This window comes from Cherax quadricarinatus, chromosome 85, assembly GCF_038502225.1.
Source record: "Cherax quadricarinatus isolate ZL_2023a chromosome 85, ASM3850222v1, whole genome shotgun sequence".
In the NCBI taxonomy this organism is placed as follows: Eukaryota; Metazoa; Arthropoda; class Malacostraca; order Decapoda; family Parastacidae; genus Cherax; species Cherax quadricarinatus.
The window spans coordinates 7654213-7664212 of record NC_091376.1 but is presented as its reverse complement, the minus strand read 5'-3'; positions in this window follow the sequence as shown (position 1 = coordinate 7664212).

The window sequence follows — 10000 nt, the reverse complement described above, 5'->3', positions numbered from 1 at the left end:
TGATGTTACAGTCCTGGAGGTGGGAAGTACAGTACCTGCACTCTGAAAGATGACTGCGGATGTTACAGTCCTGGAGGTGGGAAGTACAGTACCCTGCACTCTGAAAGATGACTGCGGATGTTACAGTCCTGGAGGTGGGAAGTACAGTACCTGCACTCTGAAAGATGACTGGTGATGTTACAGTCCTGGAGGTGGGAAGTACAGTACCTGCACTCTGAAAGATGACTGGTGATGTTACAGTCCTGGAGGTGGGAAGTACAGTACCTGCACTCTGAAAGATGACTGGTGATGTTACAGTCCTGGAGGTGGGAAGTACAGTACCTGCACTCTGAAAGATGACTGGGGATGTTACAGTCCTGGAGGTGGGAAGTACAGTACCTGCACTCTGAAAGATGACTGGGGATGTTACAGTCTTGGAGGTGGGAAGTACAGTACCTGCACTCTGAAGATGACTGGTGATGTTACAGTCCTGGAGGTGGGAAGTACAGTACCTGCACTCTGAAAGATGACTGGTGATGTTACAGTCCTGGAGGTGGGAAGTACAGTACCTGCACTCTGAAAGATGACTGGTGATGTTACAGTCCTGGAGGTGGGAAGTACAGTACCTGCACTCTGAAAGATGACTGGTGATGTTACAGTCCTGGAGGTGGGAAGTACAGTACCTGCACTCTGAAAGATGACTGGTGATGTTACAGTCCTGGAGGTGGGAAGTACAGTACCTGCACTCTGAAAGATGACTGGTGATGTTACAGTCCTGGAGGTGGGAAGTACAGTACCTGCACTCTGAAAGATGACTGGTGATGTTACAGTCCTGGAGGTGGGAAGTACAGTACCTGCACTCTGAAAGATGACTGGTGATGTTACAGTCCTGGAGGTGGGAAGTACAGTACCTGCACTCTGAAAGATGACTGGTGATGTTACAGTCCTGGAGGTGGGAAGTACAGTACCTGCACTCTGAAAGATGACTGGTGATGTTACAGTCCTGGAGGTGGGAAGTACAGTACCTGCACTCTGAAAGATGACTGGTGATGTTACAGTCCTGGAGGTGGGAAGTACAGTACCTGCACTCTGAAAGATGACTGGTGATGTTACAGTCCTGGAGGTGGGAAGTACAGTACCTGCACTCTGAAAGATGACTGGTGATGTTACAGTCCTGGAGGTGGGAAGTACAGTACTGGAAAGATGTGGGATGTTACAGTCCTGGAGGTGGGAAGTACAGTACCTGCACTCTGAAAGATGACTGGTGATGTTACAGTCCTGGAGGTGGGAAGTACAGTACCTGCACTCTGAAAGATGACTGGGGATGTTACAGTCCTGGAGGTGGGAAGTACAGTACCTGCACTCTGAAAGATGACTGGTGATGTTACAGTCCTGGAGGTGGGAAGTACAGTACCTGCACTCTGAAAGATGACTGGTGATGTTACAGTCCTGGAGGTGGGAAGTACAGTACCTGCACTCTGAAAGATGACTGGTGATGTTACAGTCCTGGAGGTGGGAAGTACAGTACCTGCACTCTGAAAGATGACTGGGGATGTTACAGTTCTGGAGGTGGGAAGTACAGTACCTGCACTCTGAAGGATGACTGGGGATGTTACAGTCCTGGAGGTGGGAAGTACAGTACCTGCACTCTGAAGGATGACTGGTGATGTTACAGTCCTGGAGGTGGGAAGTACAGTACCTGCACTCTGAAAGATGACTGGTGATGTTACAGTTCTGGAGGTGGGAAGTACAGTACCTGCACTCTGAAAGATGACTGGTGATGTTACAGTCCTGGAGGTGGGAAGTACAGTACCTGCACTCTGAAGGATGACTGGTGATGTTACAGTCCTGGAGGTGGGAAGTACAGTACCTGCACTCTGAAAGATGACTGGTGATGTTACAGTCCTGGAGGTGGGAAGTACAGTACCTGCACTCTGAAAGATGACTGGTGATGTTACAGTTCTGGAGGTGGGAAGTACAGTACCTGCACTCTGAAAGATGACTGGTGATGTTACAGTCCTGGAGGTGGGAAGTACAGTACCTGCACTCTGAAAGATGACTGGTGATGTTACAGTCCTGGAGGTGGGAAGTACAGTACCTGCACTCTGAAAGATGACTGGGGATGTTACAGTCCTGGAGGTGGGAAGTACAGTACCTGCACTCTGAAAGATGACTGGTGATGTTACAGTCCTGGAGGTGGGAAGTACAGTACCTGCACTCTGAAAGATGACTGGTGATGTTACAGTTCTGGAGGTGGGAAGTACAGTACCTGCACTCTGAAAGATGACTGGGGATGTTACAGTTCTGGAGGTGGGAAGTACAGTACCTGTACTCTGAAAGATGACTGGGGATGTTACAGTTCTGGAGGTGGGAAGTACAGTACCTGTACTCTGAAAGATGACTGGGGATGTTACAGTTCTGGAGGTGGGAAGTACAGTACCTGCACTCTGAAAGATGACTGGTGATGTTACAGTCCTGGAGGTGGGAAGTACAGTACCTGCACTCTGAAAGATGACTGGTGATGTTACAGTCCTGGAGGTGGGAAGTACAGTACCTGCACTCTGAAAGATGACTGGTGATGTTACAGTCCTGGAGGTGGGAAGTACAGTACCTGCACTCTGAAAGATGACTGGTGATGTTACAGTCCTGGAGGTGGGAAGTACAGTACCTGCACTCTGAAAGATGACTGGGGATGTTACAGTTCTGGAGGTGGGAAGTACAGTACCTGCACTCTGAAAGATGACTGGGGATGTTACAGTTCTGGAGGTGGGAAGTACAGTACCTGCACTCTGAAAGATGACTGGGGATGTTACAGTTCTGGAGGTGGGAAGTACAGTACCTGCACTCTGAAAGATGACTGGGGATGTTACAGTCCTGGAGGTGGGAAGTACAGTACCTGCACTCTGTACTACTATACTACTACGACCACAAATAATAATAATAGCAACAACAACAACAACAACAACAACAACAACAACAACAACAACAACAACAACAATAATAATAATAATAATAATAATAATAATAATAATAATAATAATAATAATAATAATAATAATAATAATAATGATAATACAGCATGTTGGAGGTAAGATGTGACTAGAAATGTATCAGACTGTTCGTGGGTGTGGTCAGTAACCTGAGGGTGGGTGTGGTCGATCTGTGGCGGAGTGGGCGGCGGTGGGCGGGGTGGGCGGCGGTGGGCACCGGCGGGAAGGCGGCTTTTTCTGGCTGTCCACTTTTTAGCTGGTTGAACTTTGTGGGGCGTGAAAGTGTATCAGGAGAGTGGTCATCCCAGCTGGTGCCAGCTGCCACCCACACCAGCTACCTGCCTCCCCCACCCACGCCAGCTGCCTCCCCTCACCAACACCAGATGGCTCCCCCCACACCAGCTGCCTTCCCCCAATACAGCTGCTTTCCCAATTATACCAGCTGCCTTCTCCAGACCAGCTGCGTGCCCTGCTCACCAGCTGTGCCTCACCCACGCACACTAGCTGCCTCGCCTGATACACCATCTACACAGATGGTAGTTTGCATGTAGCTACTGAGCCAGGACTGCAGGCTTCTAGTTCAGGCTGACACTACTGAAGTCTCCCAGCTCAGGCTGACACTACTGAAGTCTCCCACCTCAGGCTGACACTACTGAAGTCTGCCAGCTCAGGCTGACACTACTGAAGTCTGCCAGCTTAGACTGACACTACTGAAGTCTGCCAGCTCAGGCTGACACTACTGAAGTCTGCCAGCTTAGACTGACACTACTGAAGTCTCCCACCTCAGGCTGACACTACTGAAGTCTGCCAGCTCAGGCTGACACTACTGAAGTCTGCCAGCTTAGACTGACACTACTGAAGTCTGCCAGCTCAGGCTGACACTACTGAAGTCTGCCAGCTTAGACTGACACTACTGAAGTCTCCCAGCTCAGGCTGACACTACTGAAGTCTGCCAGCTCAGGCTGACACTACTGAAGTCTCCCAGCTCAGACTGACACTACTGAAGTCTCCCAGCTCAGGCTGACACTACTGAAGTCTGCCAGCTTAGACTGACACTACTGAAGTCTCCCAGCTCAGACTGACACTACTGAAGTCTCCCAGCTCAGACTGACACTACTGAAGTCTGCCAGCTCATAAAGCTCTACACTGAGTGAAACATAACTTGATAAACCTCTACACTGAGTGAAACATAACTTGATAAACCTCTACACTGAGTGAAACATGACTTGATAAAGCTCTACACTGAGTGAAACATGACTTGATGAAGCTCTACACTGAGTGAAACATGACTTGATGAAGCTCTACACTGAGTGAAACATAACTTGATAAAGCTCTACACTGAGTGAAACATGACTTGATAAAGCTCTACACTGAGTGAAACATGACTTGATAATGTGAGACCTCTACCCACTCTACCGGAGGTATCCCAGCGAGTGAGCACGTCTCCTGTATATCCCAGTGCTTAACAAAATAGGGAATAGCATATGAAGGTACAAATAAAAATGGGAACTATGGCTATAGTTTACTTAATAACATAAAAGGGCTAGAATACAACATATCCTGATGGAAATTTACACAATATAACAATTGGCCTATGAGACTTATTACCAGGGGGAAGGGTAGATGTTATCAGTAACACGGACTAGTACTCACTCTTAATTCACCGACCAGCTGACCCGAGATTCCCAATGCGTGGTCCACCACACACGCGGCTGTCCAGAGCTCTCGCTCGACGGACCTGTCACCAACAACCTCCTTGCCCCGCTCTTCCCTGGGCTTATATCGTAGTCAAAGTACCCCCTCCCCAATGGTGTATGTACCACGTGTACGACCTGACGCCTAGGTCTGAGGCGTCAAGAACAAAAGACCTCAGACGTGGGCGATGCTACAGACGTTTGTCAAGGCAAGGTGTGACCATATAATTGGTTAAATTAGGTCTCCCCAGAGACCTCACAAGCCCAGCTGGACTACATCACAATAAAGCTCTACACTGAGTGAAACATGACTTGATGAAGCTCTACACTGAGTGAAACATGACTTGATAAAGCTCTACACTGAGTGAAACATGACTTGATAAAGCTCTACACTGAGTGAAACATGACTTGATAAACCTCTATACTGAGTGAAACATGACTTGATAAAGCTCTACACTGAGTGAAACATGACTTGATAAAGCTCTACACTGAGTGAAACATGACTTGATGAAGCTCTACACTGAGTGAAACATGACTTGATAAAGCTCTACACTGAGTGAAACATGACTTGATGAAGCTCTACACTGAGTGAAACATGACTTGATAAAGCTCTACACTGAGTGAAACATAACTTGATAAACCTCTACACTGAGTGAAACATGACTTGATAAAGCTCTACACTGAGTGAAACATGACTTGATAAAGCTCTACACTGAGTGAAACATGACTTGATAAAGCTCTACACTGAGTGAAACATGACTTGATAAAGCTCTACACTGAGTGAAACATGACTTGATAAAGCTCTACACTGTGTGAAACATGACTTGATGAAGCTCTACACTGAGTGAAACATGACTTGATAAAGCTCTACACTGAGTGAAACATGACTTGATGAAGCTCTACACTGAGTGAAACATGACTTGATGAAGCTCTACACTGAGTGAAACATGACTTGATAAAGCTCTACACTGAGTGAAACATGACTTGATAAAGCTCTACACTGAGTGAAACATGACTTGATGAAGCTCTACACTGTGTGAAACATGACTTGATAAAGCTCTACACTGAGTGAAACATGACTTGATGAAGCTCTACACTGAGTGAAACATGACTTGATAAAGCTCTACACTGAGTGAAACATGACTTGATGAAGCTCTACACTGTGTGAAACATGACTTGATAAAGCTCTACACTGAGTGAAACATGACTTGATAAAGCTCTACACTGAGTGAAACATGACTTGATAAAGCTTTACACTGAGTGAAACATGACTTGATAAAGCTCTACACTGAGTGAAACATGACTTGATGAAGCTCTACACTGAGTGAAACATGACTTGATGAAGCTCTACACTGAGTGAAACATGACTTGATGAAGCTCTACACTGAGTGAAACATGACTTGATAAAGCTCTACACTGAGTGAAACATGACTTGATAAAGCTCTACACTGAGTGAAACATGACTTGATAAAGCTCTACACTGAGTGAAACATGACTTGATGAAGCTCTACACTGAGTGAAACATGACTTGATAAAGCTCTACACTGAGTGAAACATGACTTGATGAAGCTCTACACTGAGTGAAACATGACTTGATGAAGCTCTACACTGAGTGAAACGTGACTTGATAAAGCTCTACACTGAGTGAAACATGACTTGATGAAGCTCTACACTGAGTGAAACATGACTTGATAAAGCTCTACACTGAGTGAAACATGACTTGATAAAGCTCTACACTGAGTGAAACATGACTTGATAAAGCTCTACACTGAGTGAAACATGACTTGATGAAGCTCTACACTGAGTGAAACATGACTTGATAAAGCTCTACACTGAGTGAAACATGACTTGATGAAGCTCTACACTGAGTGAAACATGACTTGATGAAGCTCTACACTGAGTGAAACGTGACTTGATAAAGCTCTACACTGAGTGAAACATGACTTGATGAAGCTCTACACTGAGTGAAACATGACTTGATAAAGCTCTACACTGAGTGAAACATGACTTGATGAAGCTCTACACTGAGTGAAACATAACTTGATAAAGCTCTACACTGAGTGAAACATGACTTGATGAAGCTCTACACTGAGTGAAACATGACTTGATAAAGCTCTACACTGAGTGAAACATGACTTGATAAAGCTCTACACTGAGTGAAACATGACTTGATAAAGCTCTACACTGAGTGAAACATGACTTGATGAAGCTCTACACTGTGTGAAACATGACTTGATGAAGCTCTACACTGAGTGAAACATGACTTGATAAAGCTCTACACTGAGTGAAACATGACTTGATAAAGCTCTACACTGAGTGAAACGTGACTTGATAAAGCTCTACACTGAGTGAATCATGACTTGATGAAGCTCTACACTGAGTGAAACATGACTTGATAAAGCTCTACACTGAGTGAAACATGACTTGATAAAGCTCTACACTGAGTGAAACATGACTTGATGAAGCTCTACACTGAGTGAAACATGACTTGATAAAGCTCTACACTGAGTGAAACATGACTTGATGAAGCTCTACACTGTGTGAAACATGACTTGATAAAGCTCTACACTGAGTGAAACATGACTTGATAAAGCTCTACACTGAGTGAAACATGACTTGATGAAGCTCTACACTGAGTGAAACATGACTTGATAAAGCTCTACACTGAGTGAAACATGACTTGATAAAGCTCTACACTGAGTGAAACATGACTTGATAAAGCTCTACACTGAGTGAAACATGACTTGATGAAGCTCTACACTGTGTGAAACATGACTTGATAAAGCTCTACACTGAGTGAAACATGACTTGATAAAGCTCTACACTGAGTGAAACATGACTTGATGAAGCTCTACACTGAGTGAAACATGACTTGATAAAGCTCTACACTGAGTGAAACATGACTTGATAAAGCTCTACACTGAGTGAAACATGACTTGATAAAGCTCTACACTGAGTGAAACATGACTTGATAAAGCTCTACACTGAGTGAAACATGACTTGATAAAGCTCTACACTGAGTGAAACATGACTTGATAAAGCTCTACACTGAGTGAAACATGACTTGATAAAGCTCAACACTGAGTGAAACGTGACTTGATAAAGCTCTACACTGAGTGAAACATGACTTGATAAAGCTCTACACTGAGTGATACGTTCGGTATATTCTTCACTATTGGCGTCGGTACAGTTGTATCGAGATTGGGATACTGGTTTCAGGGGGGATTACACTAAGGTTTACCAGGTATACCATCTCTCCTGAATGATTAAGGTGCAGGAGGCTGGGGTTCTGATACGAGGGATACTATTTCTATCCCTGCTTATGTCTATGGCTGCCCGTCTGTATCCCTGCCCATCTCTCCATCCTCTCCCTCACCCATCTCTCTCCACCCCAGCCTCCCCCAATGATCTCTCCCACCCCAGCCTCCCCCAATCATCTCTCCCACCCCAGCCTCCCCCAATGATCTCTCCCACCCCAGCCTCCCCCAATCATCTCTCCCACCCCAGCCTCCCCCAATCATCTCTCCCACCCCAGCCTCCCCCAATCATCTCTCCCACCCCCAGCCTCCCCCAATCATCTCTCCCACCCCAGCCTCCCCCAATCATCTCTCCCACCCCAGCCTCCCCCAATCATCTCTCCCACCCCAGTCTCCCCAATCATCTCTTCCACCCCAGCCTCCCCCAATCATCTCTCCCACCCCAGCTTCCCCCAATCATCTCTCCCACCCCAGCCTCCCCCAATCATCTCTCCCACCCCAGCCTCCCCCAATCATCTCTCCCACCCCAGTCTCCCCAATCATCTCTTCCACCCCAGCCTCCCCCAATCATCTCTCCCACCCCAGCCTCCCCCAATCATCTCTCCCACCCCAGCCTCCCCCAATGATCTCTCCCACCCCAGCCTCCCCCAATCATCTCTCCCACCCCAGCCTCCCCCAATCATCTCTCTCACCCCAGCCTCCCCCAATCATCTCTCCCACCCCAGCCTCCCCCAATAATCTCTCCCACTCTAGCCTCCCCAATCATATCTCCCACCCCAGCCTCCCCAATCATATCTCCCCCCCAGCCTCCCCCAATCATATCTCCCACCCCAGCCTCCCCAATCATCTCTCCTACTCCAGCCTTCCCCAATCATCTCTCCCACCCCAGCCTCCCCAATCATCTCTCCCACCCCAGTCTCCAAAATCATCTCTCACACCCCAGTCTCCCCCAACCATCTCTTCCACCCCAGCCTCTCCCAATCATCTCTCCCACCCCAGCTTCCCCCAATCATCTCCCACTCCAGCCTCCCCAATCATCTCTCCCACCCCAGCTTCCCCCAGTCATCTCTCCCACTCCAGCCTCCCCAATCCTATCTCCTATTCCAGTCTCCCCTAATCATATCTCCCACCCCAGCCTCCCCCAATCATCTCTCCCACTCCAGTCTCCCCTAATCATATCTCCCACCCCAGTTTCCCCAATCATCTCTCCCACTCCAGACTCCCCAATCATATCTCCCACCCCAGCCTCCCCAATCATATCTCCCACCCCAGCCTCCCCAATCATCTCTCCTACTCCAGCCTCCCCCAATCATATCTCCCACCCCAGCCTCCAATCATCTCTCCCACCCCAGTCTCCCCAATCATCTCTCCCACCCCAGTCTCCCCAATCATCTCTTCCACCCCAGCCTCCCCAATCATCTCTCCCACCCCAGCTTCCCCCAATCATCTCCCACTCCAGCCTCCAAAATCATCTCTCCCACCCCAGCTTCCCCCAGTCATCTCTCCCACTCCAGCTTCCCCAATCTTATCTCCTATTCCAGTCTCCCCTAATTATATCTCCCACCCCAGCCTCTCCAATCATCTCTCCCACTCCAGCCTCACCAATCATCTCTCCCACCCCAGCTTCCCCTAGTCATCTCTCCCACCCCAGCCTCCCCAATCCTATCTCCCATTCCAGTCTCCCCAAATCGTATCTCCCACTCCAGCCTCCCCCAATCATATCTCCCACTCCAGCCTCCCCTAATCATATCTCCCACTCCAGCCTCCCCAATCATCTCTCCCACCCCAGCCTCCCCCAATCATCTCTGACACTAGGATCTGCATGAGGCTGTCATCTGCTGAGGACGCGGTTAACCTCCAAGAAGATATAAACAAAGTTTTCCAGTGGGCAACGGTAAACAATATGATGTTCAATGAGGACAAATTCCAACTACTCCGTTATGGAAAACTGGAGGAGATAATAACTAGAACAGAGTATACTACTGACTCCGGCCATACAATAGAGCGGAAAAATAATGTAAGGGACCTGGGAGTAGTAATGTCTGAGGATCTCACTTTCAAGGATCACAACAGTGCCACG